Source organism: Battus philenor, unplaced genomic scaffold, assembly GCF_028537555.1.
Source record: "Battus philenor isolate CCGP_79_NKW_IND1 unplaced genomic scaffold, ilBatPhil1.0.hap1 SCAF_18, whole genome shotgun sequence".
In the NCBI taxonomy this organism is placed as follows: domain Eukaryota; kingdom Metazoa; phylum Arthropoda; class Insecta; order Lepidoptera; family Papilionidae; genus Battus; species Battus philenor.
The window spans coordinates 13,378,164-13,393,962 of NW_027181680.1; the positions used below are offsets into that span (position 1 = coordinate 13,378,164).

A 15,799-nucleotide genomic window follows, 5' to 3' on the forward strand; every position below is an offset into this window, starting at 1 on the left:
GATGTGCAATATTTATTGGCTGGTATTGTAGAGCAGTTTGTACTGGCAATCATAGGTGGGACAAGAAAGAATGCAGGTGTTGTGAACTTATGAAGATTCTTAACACGTAATTTAGTAAACCACTAGAGACGTCAACTGCTGTTATAAGATAGTTTAGCTGTAGTTCTTTCCTTCTCTTCTTCTTATACTCTTCTAAGTAGTAGTGATGCTTACAAGGAAATAGCAACCGACCAAGTCAAGTTCTGTTCACTCGCGCGCCCTTGAATTTGGATACTAGTGTTTTTGCAGTCCAAATAGAGGTCACCTTTAGACGGCCGTTGTATGTTCTGTGGCCTCCCAATGTAGTAAAATAAAGTGACTCGAATCGAACCTCTTGAAGTAGCCTTGTAGTTTACCTTCCAAAAACAAGGTTAAGACGACCTTCATCTGCCTCCTGCCTTTATGGACCATAATGTATATATTTTCTAAACACGTTTTGCCGTATTTCTATATCCGGCAGATAGATAGTCACTTTTTTGTCCGTGTGATACAATTTTGCTTCGCTGTTATACTTAAGAGAAAAGTTCTTTTTGGTATTGTATGTATTATTTCTTTGAACATATGTGAATTAAAATCAAATAAAAAACAGGGGTGGAGGGGATCTTTCAGTGGTCGTCTATCGTCTATAATGACAAACAATGTATTATTAATCGACTAAAAAAGTCACGAAGAATATAATAATGGCAAAAGTTATTTATATATTTAAAAAGTCGCAATAGAATTTAACAAGTAAGAAATATTAAACATGTTTACACTTCCACACATAAAACGGGTGAAGGTGTTGGAATGTGAAGTACCCTTGCATTCCGTATAAACTCTCGCGCAGCTTTAAAACAACAAAGTGACTGTTTTAGACGCAGGACGGTTCGCATTCGATCGTTAATTGAGGGCATCTTAAGCCCCCAATAAAAGCGAGAGGAACAAAGACGACGCGCAGGCGGCCTAATCGCGCGCATGAGCATTGATTTATAGCGCCTGCCTACCCCGCAACGGTTAGACCGGCGCAATGCCCGCGGGACTGCAATTAAATCTAAATCGGCACCTTTTCACCTATTATTAGTTCGGACGATGCCCCATCGGCTTATGGACGGAATATCTGAACGTCTCAAAGAAACCTCGATACAAGAAGTAACAGTTGAAACTTATTCTGCATGACTTCATGTTATTTTACAATTTATATCATCTATATTGATCATCTATGAACAGAATAACAGCGCAAGAACGCTCATTGTGGCGACGGTGCGACTACAACACTCTTTAAGAGTTTAAATAATCTTGCGTGCTCGAATTCAATTGTTTCGAATATGCTTTGTTAAGAATTGAAAGAATTGCTAGTATGAAATGGCGTTGTGTGAGGTACATGACTCCTGGCATGGCCGTTGGGGTTGAAAGGTTTAGTGGCAGATACCTCCCAAAAACGCTACAACGACCGTTCTACCAGACCTAGCTGGAGCCCAGGCCGCATTTACTTGCACGATTTCACCACTAGAGAACTTTTCGGCCATAACGGCTATCAGAAATTCTCATTGAATTTATTAGCTATTATGTTAATTCCAATATAGTACTTCTTAGTCTTAGCAGTATCGTCTTTAGATATATTTATTTCTCAGGGAACAGAAATTTCTATTTATACAATCACTATACGTTTCATTTTTAAAAAATTAATAGAAAAATTTTGATTATCTCGTTGAATTTGATTACACATTTCTTTTGTTGCTTTTAACGGAATTGTTTCATTAGAAAGACAGAGAGGTTTTTTTCTCTGAAACGTAAAGTCAAACTGAGTAATTTTAAAGTTAAACTTCTTACTATTTTTCTTTGTGGGGTTTACCTATTCCGCGTCTACAGGCTTCGAGAACTTTCCAATCCGAACGACCGTTGGTTGCACGAGCGATGTGCTCCGCCTATTGCGATTTAAGACGAGCAATTCTTCGAGCTACATTGACCTTGGTTCTTTTGCGGATTCTGTTTCGATCTCGTTGCGAATCTTCGAGTATAGCTCTCTCTCTCCATCACTCTCTGTGTGACCTTGGCCATTTCACGATGCGTATGTTACATTGTGTTATGATTATTTAGGAAAATTCCAAAAGAAATGTAGCGAATGAACGAAATATCAAGAAAATAACTTAGCCATAAACCTTCCGATGTTTACTCGCCAACAAAACAACAATACTTAGTAAGCTCACGTCCGGTCACCCCGTGCGACGAAGGCTCGGCTGCGACAGAGATCAAAACAAAAATTAATCTGTGCTGAGATTGATTTATGTTGGTTTATAACTTGTTTTTCTTAACTTACAACTTAATTAAATGTTACCATGAAAGACAACGGTAAGGTTATTTATGTCCTCAAAAAAATATTTGGGATTTGGAATCAGACAACAGCAGCAGATCACTATGAGATTATAACCTTGTTAGAAAACTTGAATTCGAATTCTAAATGCGTATTTAGAGCAGCGTGGGCAAGTTGAAGTAGGTAGTGGGCAGACTACATAGCTTGATTAACACATGGCCGCTGAACTGAAGATCGTGGGATGCCGCGAAGAACATTCAAGAGTGGTCTGGAATTGACCTTGTTGAAGAAGACACTGGAAGCTGGTCGCTACACACCGGTCCTATTGGAAATCAATGCGACTTATGTCCAGCAGTGGGATCTAAAGCTATATGATGATATTGATTGGAAATCTATCCAAGGCGAGGTACCTTTAAAAAAACCCTCGCGTGGACACTTCACAAAATGTTCGCCCAAGTGACAGCTTCTGATAACAGAAGAATGTAACTTACCCCGGCCATATCGGAGAAGACTTATGTCTCCCTCTCCTACTGTGGAAGATATACTGAAATCCCTGTAACATACTCTTGTCAAAGAAATACCGAGAAATAAACTTCTTGTATGTGCAACTCAGAAGTTAAGATACCAAAGATAGCGGCTGCTCATTATTATTAAACCTTTCGTTTTAATTTTAGCGAAACATAATCCAGGAGGTTCCTTGGAGAATGACCATAGCTCACAGCGCAACCTAAAGTTTTTTTTTTATTTTTTTTAATAGTTTTCACATACTTTTTATTTTTTGCTCTTCTCTTATTCGACATATAATCTTACTTTACTCTTCTGTCATTCTATAATTCTCTATCATTCCTCTAGATAGTAATTTCCTTTCATGCATAGCCTCTCTTCCTTCACCTCGTTCCTCAAATATCACAGGTTCAGGTAACTACATTTGTTCGCTATTAGCTCTATTTTTATGCTATACTGTTTTGTAATCTTATTTCTTATTTATAAGAGGTTATCACATATTATCACAGATACGATTTTCAATTTATTTACATTACTTCTTTTTTATTTGTATCTCTCTATTTTCCTATTTACTTAATTACTTACTCAACCCTTTTATTTATCGGTTTTATTTCTTTTGTTTCCTCAACTATTGCTCTGCAGCATTTCAGGAATGCCAGCCTGTCTTTATTATCGTCAATTAATGTGGCGATGCTGTCTTCGCTAATAATCTTGTCCAATCAGCACGCAAACTTAAGTTAAAACCTGGTGAACTTAATTCAGAATGCATAACGCATATCGAATGACAGTCAAAACTAAGTTCACTGTAATAAAGGTTAATTTGTTTTTATTTCTAAACTAAGATCAACCTGTCTCGAAGTAAGTTTGCCCATCCAAGCTAATCTGTTGCTTATCAGTGACAATGTAATATGATAATTTAAGCATAATTTACGTATCCATTGGTTAATTTTGGAGAATAATCTACATTACTGGCTTAGTGAGAATGATATTTAGTTAGGTGTTACGTCACACAACCTTCCGTCAAACAAAAAAAGCGTTGTATATATAAGGAGAGCGATGGTTTTTGACTTTGCTTAGGAACATACATTTCCACTTCTTCGCACACCATCAGCTTTTCATCAAAGTAGGCTCAAGGTTATGTAAACTCTTCTCTTCTTCAATGTAAATGATGTCCACTGCTGAATAAAAGCCTTCTCTTTATATTTACAACAAGACTCAAGCGCTTTACGACGTCTTTAACAAGATCATCTTATCACTTTATGAGTGGTCGCTATACATTGAACTTGTTGCTTATTACTTATAAAATACATATATAGTATATTTGCTACATACATATGTCTGTATGTTTTGTATGCTTTATTTATACCTCTACTGTTTTTGGAATGGTTGTCTGGAAGATGTTGCCACGTGTGTTAAGACCGCCACTTGTACTTTTTTTAAAATTTAAAGTAAAGTCAGTAAATAGAAAATATTAAATAAAATTGAAATTTATTTTAGTTGTAATAATTTTTATAATTTTGACCCAAATATACGTAAATAAACAATTACAAAGGATGTAAAAGATATGTAAACATGTAGTCCTTCTTTTTAAGCCAACGTCGTTCTGTATTAAAAACTGTTTTATATATAGTAATTATTTATTCATTGGCGAATATAAAGCTCAACGAATCCGCTGGCTTGGTCACTTGGAGCGAATGGGATCGGATCGGAGCGTGATGGTAGCGTACCTGGAAAAACCGAGGGGTCGAAGACCAGTGGGTAGACCCAGGTATCGCTGGATCGATCGCGTTGAGGCAGACTTGCGCGAATTGAATGTCAACCAATGGCAGACGATGGCGCAAGATAGAGGAAAGTGGAAGTCTCTCGCTTCGGAGGCCAAGACCCACTTTGGGTCACTGAATCAATTAGAACATTTATTAGAACATTTCCTTCTAACAGATCACCACACAGCGTGTAATTCAGTGAAGATGAAAACAACGCGTTAATTAGGAGTCGAGCACAAAGCTTTGAAAGCTTGATTAAGGTGTCGACTTTTAATGCCGCGTAGATTTAGCGGGGCGGGGTAATCGTAAAGGCGCGCGCGCAGCCGGCCGCGTCTTAAATCTCCTGGCATTTGACTGCACCTAACGACGCGGGAACGACCGCCATCGCTCAATCGGGCCGGAATTACTCAATATATTCTTTTAGTGGATACGTTAACGGCTCGCCGGCCGCTTTGATGCCGCGCGCGTAACTCACGCCCGACACGAGCTAGCGGATCCCCACGGTGACCACGCTACGGGAATTTTTCGAGACATGTCCCGAGAAAAAAATGTTTATTTTTTTATTAATTAAGTGAGAGTGGAGTTACCGTAGCGGTGGACATTGATTTTAAATCCTCGATTTCATTCGCGGAATATTTTAAGAGGACATACTAACCCGCGCGTGGTATATAGAAATAAAAGAAATATAGTAGTACCAAATATAGTGCAAGAAACAGAATAATATAAGGTGATAATTATAAAGAAAATACGTGTTAAATATTTGGCTAAAAAATGTAATGTTGCAAAATAAAATAGTAAGGAAACCTAGAATATAGTGGTTGAGGATGGACGTATGGCTAATGGAATGAAAGAGAAAGACTGGGAAAATTGTAGAATGAAAGAAACAGTACGACAGATAAGATGATATATGAAAGAGAAGAATGATAATAATAAAAAATATGAATAGATTACTAGAAATAAAAAGTCCCTGTCCCACACGAGATAGGGGAACGAGAGGTCCCCAAGAGAAAAAAAAACCCGCGCGTGGTGGTTTCCGACGGGCCTTATAAGATGGCTCAAGGTTGCCCAGAGAGCAATAGAAAGGGCAATGCGTGGAGTATCGCTGAGAGATCGAATCAGAAATGAGGAGATCCGTAGAAGAATCAAGATCAACAACGCTGCTAGAATAATTACTCTAAAAGTGGTAGTAGGTGGGGCGCCGACAGCCGTTGGGGACAAAAGGGGTGGCCTCACACTAGATGATCCAATGACATAGTTAAGATATACTTCTAAAATAGCAACACAGGTCATCGTGGCGATCTTTGAGGGAGGCTTATTTCTTGCAGTGGTCCTATATAGACATAAAAGAAGAAGAAAGGGACAGTGCATTGATACCAATGCATTGAAAGGAAGCCTTCTCATATCCGTCACGCGGGCCGTCAGCCCCGAGAACCGTGTCCCATTTCGTCTACAACCCGTAAACCCGACATTCCCACGGTGTGCTAAATTCATGGAATACTAAAAAACATATATTATTGTTTATATAAAATCAATGGCTTAAGAAATAATAATCAAAGTAATGATAATATTGTAAGAAAATAACTATTGTTTACTATCTGCTCTTGCAATCTGTTAGAAGTAATTAACATGTCGAATTCCGATAGAAAATATAAATTAATTTAACATATTTAAGAATCATCACTTTAAATACGGTAATTGTAAATAGGTGCAAATGCTTTAAATGTTTTTGCTTAGAAATTATATATTTCCTTTGAAGCCGTTAAACATTACAGATCACTCTGTTTGGTACATTTATTAAACTTAATGTCATTCTCCAGCTAGTAAGGTAGATTGTCTCTAAATAGATACTTGTATCCTATTAACATAAAAAAGCAAATACACTGTGGAAGTGAGAAATACAAAATAATGTAACCTGACCCTTATTTAAGTTGTTATTACTTAGTCCCAGGCTGTCGGAATTGAGTATCCCCAGTGTCGGGATTACAAGGGCCTCTGAGCCTGTGAGTTGACGATTGGTCCTAAAACAACACTGAGCACCCGGGTTTACCCGCGCGGAAGTGTTTAGTCGTAAATGGCGAGGCAAATATAAGTGGTTTTTTTGGCGCATTTTTTATACATGATATATTTTCATAGGTCATATGATTGTAGCGTGCGTCAATATATTTAAGATATATAAAGATTCGTTTACATCAGATAAAAAAAAGATAAAGAAAAATACAGTTGAAATAATTAAAATTGACTGTTTGTATTAATATGATACTTCATATTGTGTTTGTCCAAATTTCTAATTATATGAAATATCTATAATAATGTTTTGTTTGTCCGCAAAAAGATACATAATATTAAAAAAAAAACCAGTGTAATGAAAATAAGCAGTGTAGTTCTAGTTTGCGTGTTCAAAAATTAAATAAATCATTAATAACACAAGGTGCCTCAAATAATTTCAGATCTAACACTGGAGAAATTTAAAACCAACATTTAAAACCTATTATTGAAAATAGTTTCATATTGTATCCAAGAACACTATACTGATGTTAGTGCGTGGAAATAAATGTTATCTTAATATTGGTGCTAGTTTAATTATTATTTTACAAAACTAGGTTACAGTATAATAATACGTAATAATAGATTGACAGAACGTGCGAACATGTAAAATTGCATCGAAACATAAATTGTCAATTTAAAGAATATAAAAAACAAAAACATAAAGATACTAAATGCTCTAGTCAGTCGCCAACAACCAGCCAGTTGGAAAGCGACGATGTGGTCCAAAATGAAGCATTTTCGACTAGATTTCGACTAAATTCGATTCAACTCGATTGACTATATGAGCTGTTCTCTTTGAAAGTGGTGTAAGTATATTTTAATAAGGAGATATTTAAGATTTTGCGTTTTAATAATTTGAAAAGTATTAATATATGTTACTACACTAGTTTTGTATTATTTAAATATTGAGTTGATTTAAATTTACAATGTAATAATTTTTTACTTCTTTGATTTAAAAATGACCAGGTGATCCAGTGATCAGTATCAGATCGTATTGTAACCGTCTTTGTTTATGATTGTGAATGCAATATAACAATTATACTTTATCTAATACGAGGTTTGCTGGAGGCACAAGAAACTTTACTTTGCTTTCCTCTTCGAATGTATTTTTACTAAACAAACTTTGGCAAAAAACAACTAAAGGATCAATAATATCAAATGTCTTAATCATTGTTCTATTGACATATTTACAAACATAAGTAGATGATATTTGAGATTCGTGGTAACTATTATATTTTACTAAATAAAATACGTTTTTCTTGTTTATTTAATTATGGGTACATATACGATTTTACTATAATAATATTTTCATTAAAATATCATCACCTCAGCCGATGATATCCACTACAAGGCATAGTATTCCCTACAAGCAATTAAATAATAAAACATTAATTGAAATTTAATCTTAAATAAAAAAAGGTTCAGCGCGCAAAATTAGTGTATAGCAGTGTTTCCTGATTAGGGGCCCACCCCCACTGAGGGCCAATTCGAAAATTGACTCAACGCGAGTTTAGACCTTTGTTTTAACATCTAATATATAAAATTCTCGTGTCACGGTGTTTGAACTTGAACTCCTCTGAAACGGCTTGACCGATTTTTACCAAATTTTATATGCGTTTTTAGTAGGTCTGAGAATCGGCTACTATCCATTTTTCATACCCCTAAGTGATAAGGGTTGTTCACTCTTAAATTTTTTTTTTATTTTTTTGACGAAATTTTTTGTTTTTATTTTTTTATGATACAACATACAAAAATACACACAACCCTAAATTTTCACCCCTCTACGATCAACCCTTATTTTTAAATTGAAAATCAAAAATATTTTTATTGCAAAACAACGTTTGCGGGATCAGCTAGTAAAAATATATATGTTACATAGGGGGGCAAAAGAATTTTAAGGTGGGGCAAGGTACAAAAAAGGTTGTAATACATTGATGTAGAGCAAAATGATATAGGAGGGTGTAGGTAGGCGCCCCCACTAGGTAGACTGACTTAGTCAAGGGAGCAAAGCAAGGCAGCTAAGTAGGGAAATCGCTGGATACAGACAGCGCAGGACCTGCCAGCATGGTGATAATGAAAATGATACAGGACTATCCGGCTTATTACCAAAACCGTGGCCACCCTAACAAGGAGCAGTTGTTCGAGAGCGGAGCTGTGTTTGGATAGATGCAATTAATTATCGTCCGCTCGGGAATTATGATCTCGATTGTGCGCGACTGTACCTCGTCCGTTTGAATGGGTGCCCACATAAAAGGGCGCTCCGTAGCTTCACATATTTTTTTTATTACGTATTTAATAGATGCGACACGGCTTTACACGCGCCCGCATATTTAGGTTGATACAAAAGCTTTTATGTGACGTTTATGTAGTTCGCCACACCGAAATATTTGATAACTGACTCGTAATTTATTGTCACTGTTATTTTTATAGCGACGACTGCTTCTAGACACTTATATTTTAACTTCTATGTGTTGAACTGTAACTTGTCCGCGATACGAAAAAGTGACTCTGTGTTTGGCACTAATCGGTGTAACATAACTCCTGAAGATGCCCCGTGGAGGGGTGAAACACGTGTTGAGTAATTTGGTGGTGGCGGTTGTGTGATTCGCATTGTTTGCCGCATACGCATTTGTCAGCGGGCTGGCGGGCGGTGCATTTCATTGCACGACTACCACTGCATGTGCGGAAGTGGCTAAATATTGTTCCTTTCTTGCTTAGGATGGACTTCCGCGAGGTAACGCCTGATTCCGTTAAATATACGAAAAAGAATCCTGGCTGGCGAAGCCACGCGTCGTATCAAAACATTATCATCATGTCAACCGATCTAGGCCTTGTAGTGAGACTATCTCCCACTACAAGGCCTAGATCGTCACGATCACCGATCTTACGCCACCCCCCCTCTCCCCCCAACAACGACTTCTTGGTGTTTAGGTGTCAGTCAACACAATTGGGAGGCTTTTTTTTATGACCCCGCTATTGGGGGCCTCTCGTACCCCTATTTAAGGTGGGATAGGGACTTTATTAGAATTTAATTTATTCACTTAATTATTTTATTTTCATTCTCTTCTCTTTCATTCTTCACATAATCTTTCATTCTGTTCTTTTATACCACAATACTGCTTTCTTTCCCTTTTGCTCTGTTTTACCATTTTTTCATCCTCTTTTCATTTTACATTTTCTTAATTTCTAGTTTTGTTGTATCACATTTTTATCTTTATCTTTATCACAGTTTAATATTATTTATTTTTACATATCTTTTTTGTTTTTGTTTTTGTTTTTGTTTGTTGATGCCTAACTTTTATTTTTTTCTATTGCATATTGTATAATTCTTTTGCAATAACTGAGGAATTCTTTCATGGTTTCTTTTCCGCCTATCAGGGAGGGTAGTTGGGAGGCTTACCCACGCCGCGTCGTTGCACGAGCAATGTATCCCTCCCTCTGCCACTTCTTCGAGCAATTCTTCAAGCTACCTCAGTGGTCTTAGTTCTTCTGTGAATCTCCTCATGTCTTATTCGATCTTGCAGTAACTTTTTTCATCTAAATCTGTCTTCGGTAACTTTAAAATACTCAAAATAGGCCAATCTGATAATAAAGTAGTATTTGGTGGCAGGTGAGGATTCTGGAGAAGTCTGCCTTCCAGCTTTGCAACAAATACTTGATTTAAGCACCATTTTTGCTCTGTTTTCTTAAAAAGTAATTTGTATGGACCCTTAAGTTTTGTTATCAAAACTAAGTTGAAAGATACACGGCCTATCGCTATGTCGCGTTAAACATACGGAACCACAAAAGTCTCACAAAAACCAGCTGTATTCAATACTATTTACAACACTTACATGGTCATGGTTCTAAGATGGAGTTTAACATATAAGGATGCTTCATTACTACGTCGCGGTGAAAAAATTACAATTACTAAAGGTTTTTCATCAAAAAACGCACCCGCCAACAATTCGAATAGACAGTTGTTGATTTATTTTGAACTGGAAACCCGAAAACACCGCGTAAATAAACAGAGAAGCGAATTCCGTGAAACGGAGCGTCGCTCTTCCGCCAGCTGCCCCGTGTCGCGTCGCGGTTCTGCTAATTTATTCTTCCTCTCATTTACTGCGTCTACGCAAATGTACGTGATCTACGTTATACGACTTTTGAGATGTTTTGCCTTTTCAAAGGCGCTTGCGCCGCATGGAGTCTCTAACTAAACTTGAGAGCTCGTGGATCCAATCTGATACCTTTTATTGCCTTGCAATGGACTCTACCGCCTGACTTGAATGAATGAATAAATGAATAAAGCCTGATGACAGTCCGGACCGCCGATATAAATATAGATATATATTTTTTTAATAATGATAATTTTCATGTCACATTTTTTAATACTATTTTTTTTAATTTTCAGTATTTTTTTTTCTATTATTTTATAAAAGAGCGCTAAATAATGTAATGCTCGATACATTTTAAACTCTAGAACCTTGAGTAATGACATTTTTTTATTTGTTGCCCTGCCTTATATAGAGAAGGAATAAATAATTTTTCAGAATTATTTTTAATTGCTACTTTTTTTCGTTAAAATTCTCTCTTCACAAAATCTTTCATTCTTCACATTCTGATCTTCTCTACGACCTGAGACGAATAATTAATTTGCTTTAGTACTTCCAGCTGTCGTACACCTTTCTCCTCTCGTACTCTTCATCACCAATGGACTTGATCAAACCAGCTCAATAGTTTTCTAATCAATCAACTTCAATAGTTACATTTATATTTTAAGGCGATGTGTCAAAAATACTAAAGTACTTAGATATAGAAATAAAGAGCTTTCTTTCTACACTGTTACCATATTGGCATTTACGGATCGGATTCTCGGGGTCTACGTCAGGGGCCTAGGTTTGGTCCGTTAGTTATCTCCTTATTATTATCGGGTTTGAAGGCCGTCGTGTTCTTAGATTCCCTGGGTGGGTGCTTCATAAAATGAAATGGCCCAAGGGCTCCTGAAAGATGACCTTGGCTAAGACCAGGGTTGACCAACACGAGGCCCGCAAAGCATTTCTACAATTGAATTTATTTACAATAAACCCCGATCAAAACAGAGTGATGCGAGATTAGAAAGCTGCGTACTTATTATATACAAGCTTGTATCTTATATTGTATCGAAAAAAACGTTACCAGAATTCTCAATAAAATTTTCAGATGTATTCGTTTTTCCGTTCATATCTCGTTCATTTTTATTTTGCATTAAAATTCATATATTTTCTTATTATGTTCATTATAATTTTTTTTTGTAAAATATTAATGAGTGTTACATTATGTGCGGCCGGTTAAAAAAATTTAAAATTAAAATTGGCCTGTTGATTAAAAAGGTTGCGTACCCCTGGCTTAGAACTCGTACTCGTTCATTTAGCGCTTGGAGAAGCGACGGAAAAAATTTCATCAACGTGTCTATAAAGAAAGATCTATGATCACGGTTCTGGTCCAAATGTTCGCAGCTCATGGTTTAGAATCAGAGAGAGTCTCTCGTGTATTTGGATCGTTAATGCACAAAGTGTGAATTATATAAGATTGCTTACTGAGAATCGAAACCATCGACCTACGATCGCAAGCCTTAGTCCTCTACTGCTGTGCTCTACCAGTTTTTAATTGACAACATATGAGTTATACATTTATCTATTTAAAGGTTATACACATATAAAGGAGTAATTTGGCGGTGGCGGTTGTGTGATTCGCATTGTTTGCCGCATACGCATTTATCAGCGTTCTCGCGGGCGGTGCATTTTATTGCACGACTACCACTGCATGTGCGGAAGTGGCTCTATATTGGTCCTTTTCTTACTTAAGATGGACTTTCGCGAGGTAACGCCTGATTCCATTAAATACATATAAACAATCACGTATAAATGAATTTATTTTTGTCATTACTTAACCGAAGGGTCGAAGTCCTCCTCCACCGGCTCTATAGAAGTGTAATGACGTCGATACGGTTCAGACGCGCGCCGACAGCTGAGCGGGCATATTAATACTTGTTACGTAGCATCATTAAGCGGACGGTGCCGCGCTATCAGCTGGTCTCGCAACGCGTGGAAAATTGCAATTTGCTGGCGGCACGGGATTCCGCGAACGCGGTGAGCAGGGGGCAGCGGGGCAGCGGGAGCGGGGGCGACACGTACACTCGCATTGTAATTAATATCTGCCGCTACGTGTGATACTCAAATCGTCGCCTCAGCGTCATTGTGCGCCATGGCACGAGGCCATAGTGACGAGCGGGGCGATAGGCGGAGCGGGATTTTATTTATTTATAGTTATTCAATAACATACAAACGAAATAACTTTCAATATTTCCCTAGTATATTTATAACAATAAATATATGTTCGATTAAAATCTAATATTACTGTTAAAGACAAAAAATCTCGATGATTGCTGTCCCCAAACTAGTATCAAATCTGATTTAAAGTAATTTAGATATGTATCATGTGATATATATAACAAAATTCGGGTCATTTATGTATGTTATTTTTCAGTTGCACGTCAAAAGCATATCAGACCAGCTTAATATAGTAGAAACTAGAATGATTTTAAGCTCTTCTGTAATAGCATATCTAAATTTAGCTAAGCTCTTTGATTATTTACAATTACAAAGATCGAGAACTTCTGTTTATAAATCTATTTTTTGTTAAGTTAACCGCAGTTGCGTTATAATATAATATGCATATTAAACAAATATAAAAATAATTAAACAAAACATATTGCAAGATGGATGTATTTATTAATACAAACGTAGTTTAAAAATAATATTGACATCGTAATTCTTGAACTAACATCAAATGTTTTGAGCGAACAATAAATTCCTCGTCCGATTGCCTTTGATGAAGAATTATATAAACTCTGTTATGTTTTGTAAAATGACTTCTGGAACTTGTGGCCGGGTTTATTATCTTCACGACTACTGTATTCTTGTTTGTTTTGTGTCAAAAATAAAAGGTTTTATGGCCTATTTTCTAAAATGTTTCCCAATGTCATAAAGTATTACAAAACAAAATACGGTTGACATTTTTTTGTAGTTTGATTTAGTATCTTTTGACATCACGTTACATTATTAATACAAATAACACATATTAAAAACTAACAGAAAACAGACGCTTCGACGATTGTGCTAGGCGTCATCAAAAGTTTTTTTTTAAGTAAATATAAAACAAAAAAATTACCAATTTTAACAAGTCGTATAAGAATCCTGTTGCACTGTAAATGATTTTAATAAAGCTCGAAATTGAATTTCGCGAACAATAGGATTTGTAAATTAAAATATATCTGTGGAAGTGACAACAAAAACAATGTTTGCGTGTGTTGTAGGCTCTTTTCAAATCAGACCGCCTTTCTAACTTTTAGCTTCTTTCAATGTTTATGGTTGCACATTTTGAAATTTAACTACTTTCTAGTTTCTGTTTGGGCTCATATATTATTCTTTTCTTTGTAATACCTTCAGTATTCTTTAAGAGAAGGCGATGAAAGTGAGGTGACATAGAAAAAGAATAAAAAGATTTGTGACAAGTAAAAGATGAATGAGTGTATAATACTTAGAAAGAGAGAAGTGAGAAAAGTTTATAAAGAAATTATTATTGTTACAAAGTAGTCCCTGTATAACACAGGGGAAGTACGAGAAGTCTCCAAAAAGGGGGCCTTTGAAAAACTTTTTCTTCTGGAGGTGATTATTATAAATGATCTAAAAAGAATAAATAGGTGAATAAATTAATATATGGCTAATATGCATTAACAGTGAATTTTGTGGAAGTACAAAATTCTTGTAGCTCCCCCTCTAGGCAGACCAACGACATAGTTACGGTCGCGGTAAGAAAGAAGAAGAAGAATACAAAGTAAAAGATAATAAAGGACATTTTAAAAAAGGGTCAAGGAATTTAAAATTAATTAAAATTATTGATTGTCGATAGCGGGTTGTCAGTGTGTCCACACCTTTAGGCACATATAAAAAACTGCATACATTAATACGATCGCTTCTCACGTAACGAGAGCGTATTGTTCGTGGCCGCAATTAGCGCTAATTATCCGCTGTCACGGATTGCCGAGAAGCTGTAGGGTGACGGCAAGAAACTGTATTTGTCCACCGCCGCCAGGACTGTCCCGGTTGAAATGTGGAGTGCGTAGTATTTATCTCACTTCTTCGAAGTACTTTATAAACACTACGCGCTCTTACTCCGGCGGCGCCAATTGGATACGTGTTGTTGTACGAAGGGTGTCGAGTAAGCTTGGGTCTTAACCTGGGACGTGTCAAGTGGTCGCTGCTTACAAGTGCAGATATATTTCAAGTAAATCAACATTACTTAGATTAAAAAGTAGTTGAAAACTTATAACGTCCACCATACCTGTCTAGTCTAAATCATTTATGGCACAAGCTATACGTACGTATAATAAAATTCCATAATCAATTTCAGATCTGCCCCTGGATTATTAGAAAAATATTAATACTATACTAATGTCAATGCGTGGAATTAAATGTTGTCGATGCATTATTTACATAGGATTTGTTAACAAACAAGTTTCCAGAGGATGGGCAGCATCGTTCTCTGCGTACTATAATACCACACGATCACAAACCCTTCACGTGTATAGTGTATATATCTATGCCTTCCAGTTGACTGTTGAAAGATGTGCAATTCCAATATTTTGAAAGTCATTTAAATATGAGAGTATGTGCTATTATTGTTAGTATTATACACAAGGGAAAAAAGTAATGTCGTTTCTGTTGACATATTTTACACAACCGATTGATTTTTACCGCTCCGACATTGATTTATATACTAGATGGCAAAAGGTTGTTGATAATGAAGGTTAATATATTGTTGATTAGAAATGAAAACTTGTTAAAAATGTAGTCGTGTGAATTTAACTTGTGAAAGCGACATTTCTTTCCGTTCCCGCTAATAATTGGTTTCCTAAACGTATTGGCAAAGCGCAGTCTGTCATAAAATATGAACCTGTTACCATGTGTGATTGGACTCGGTAAGTGTGTGTGGGTCAAGAGTACAGTGCACTGTAGCCCGGATCCCGGCCGCGGTCGCCCGGCTCAAAGCTCCGAACGCCGCGCGCAATGTATCGATTACCATCGATCATATCGCCAATGACAGCATGTGTTTATCGGCTCATATTCAGTGTATCGTT

General features: G+C 36.6%; 1 protein-coding gene across 1 annotated transcript in view; it reads left to right on the top strand.

The window, feature by feature from the left end:
- Positions 1-15,799, top strand: part of NK7.1 — a 117,221-nt gene that overhangs the window by 22,545 nt on the left and 78,877 nt on the right. The window lies entirely within an intron of this gene.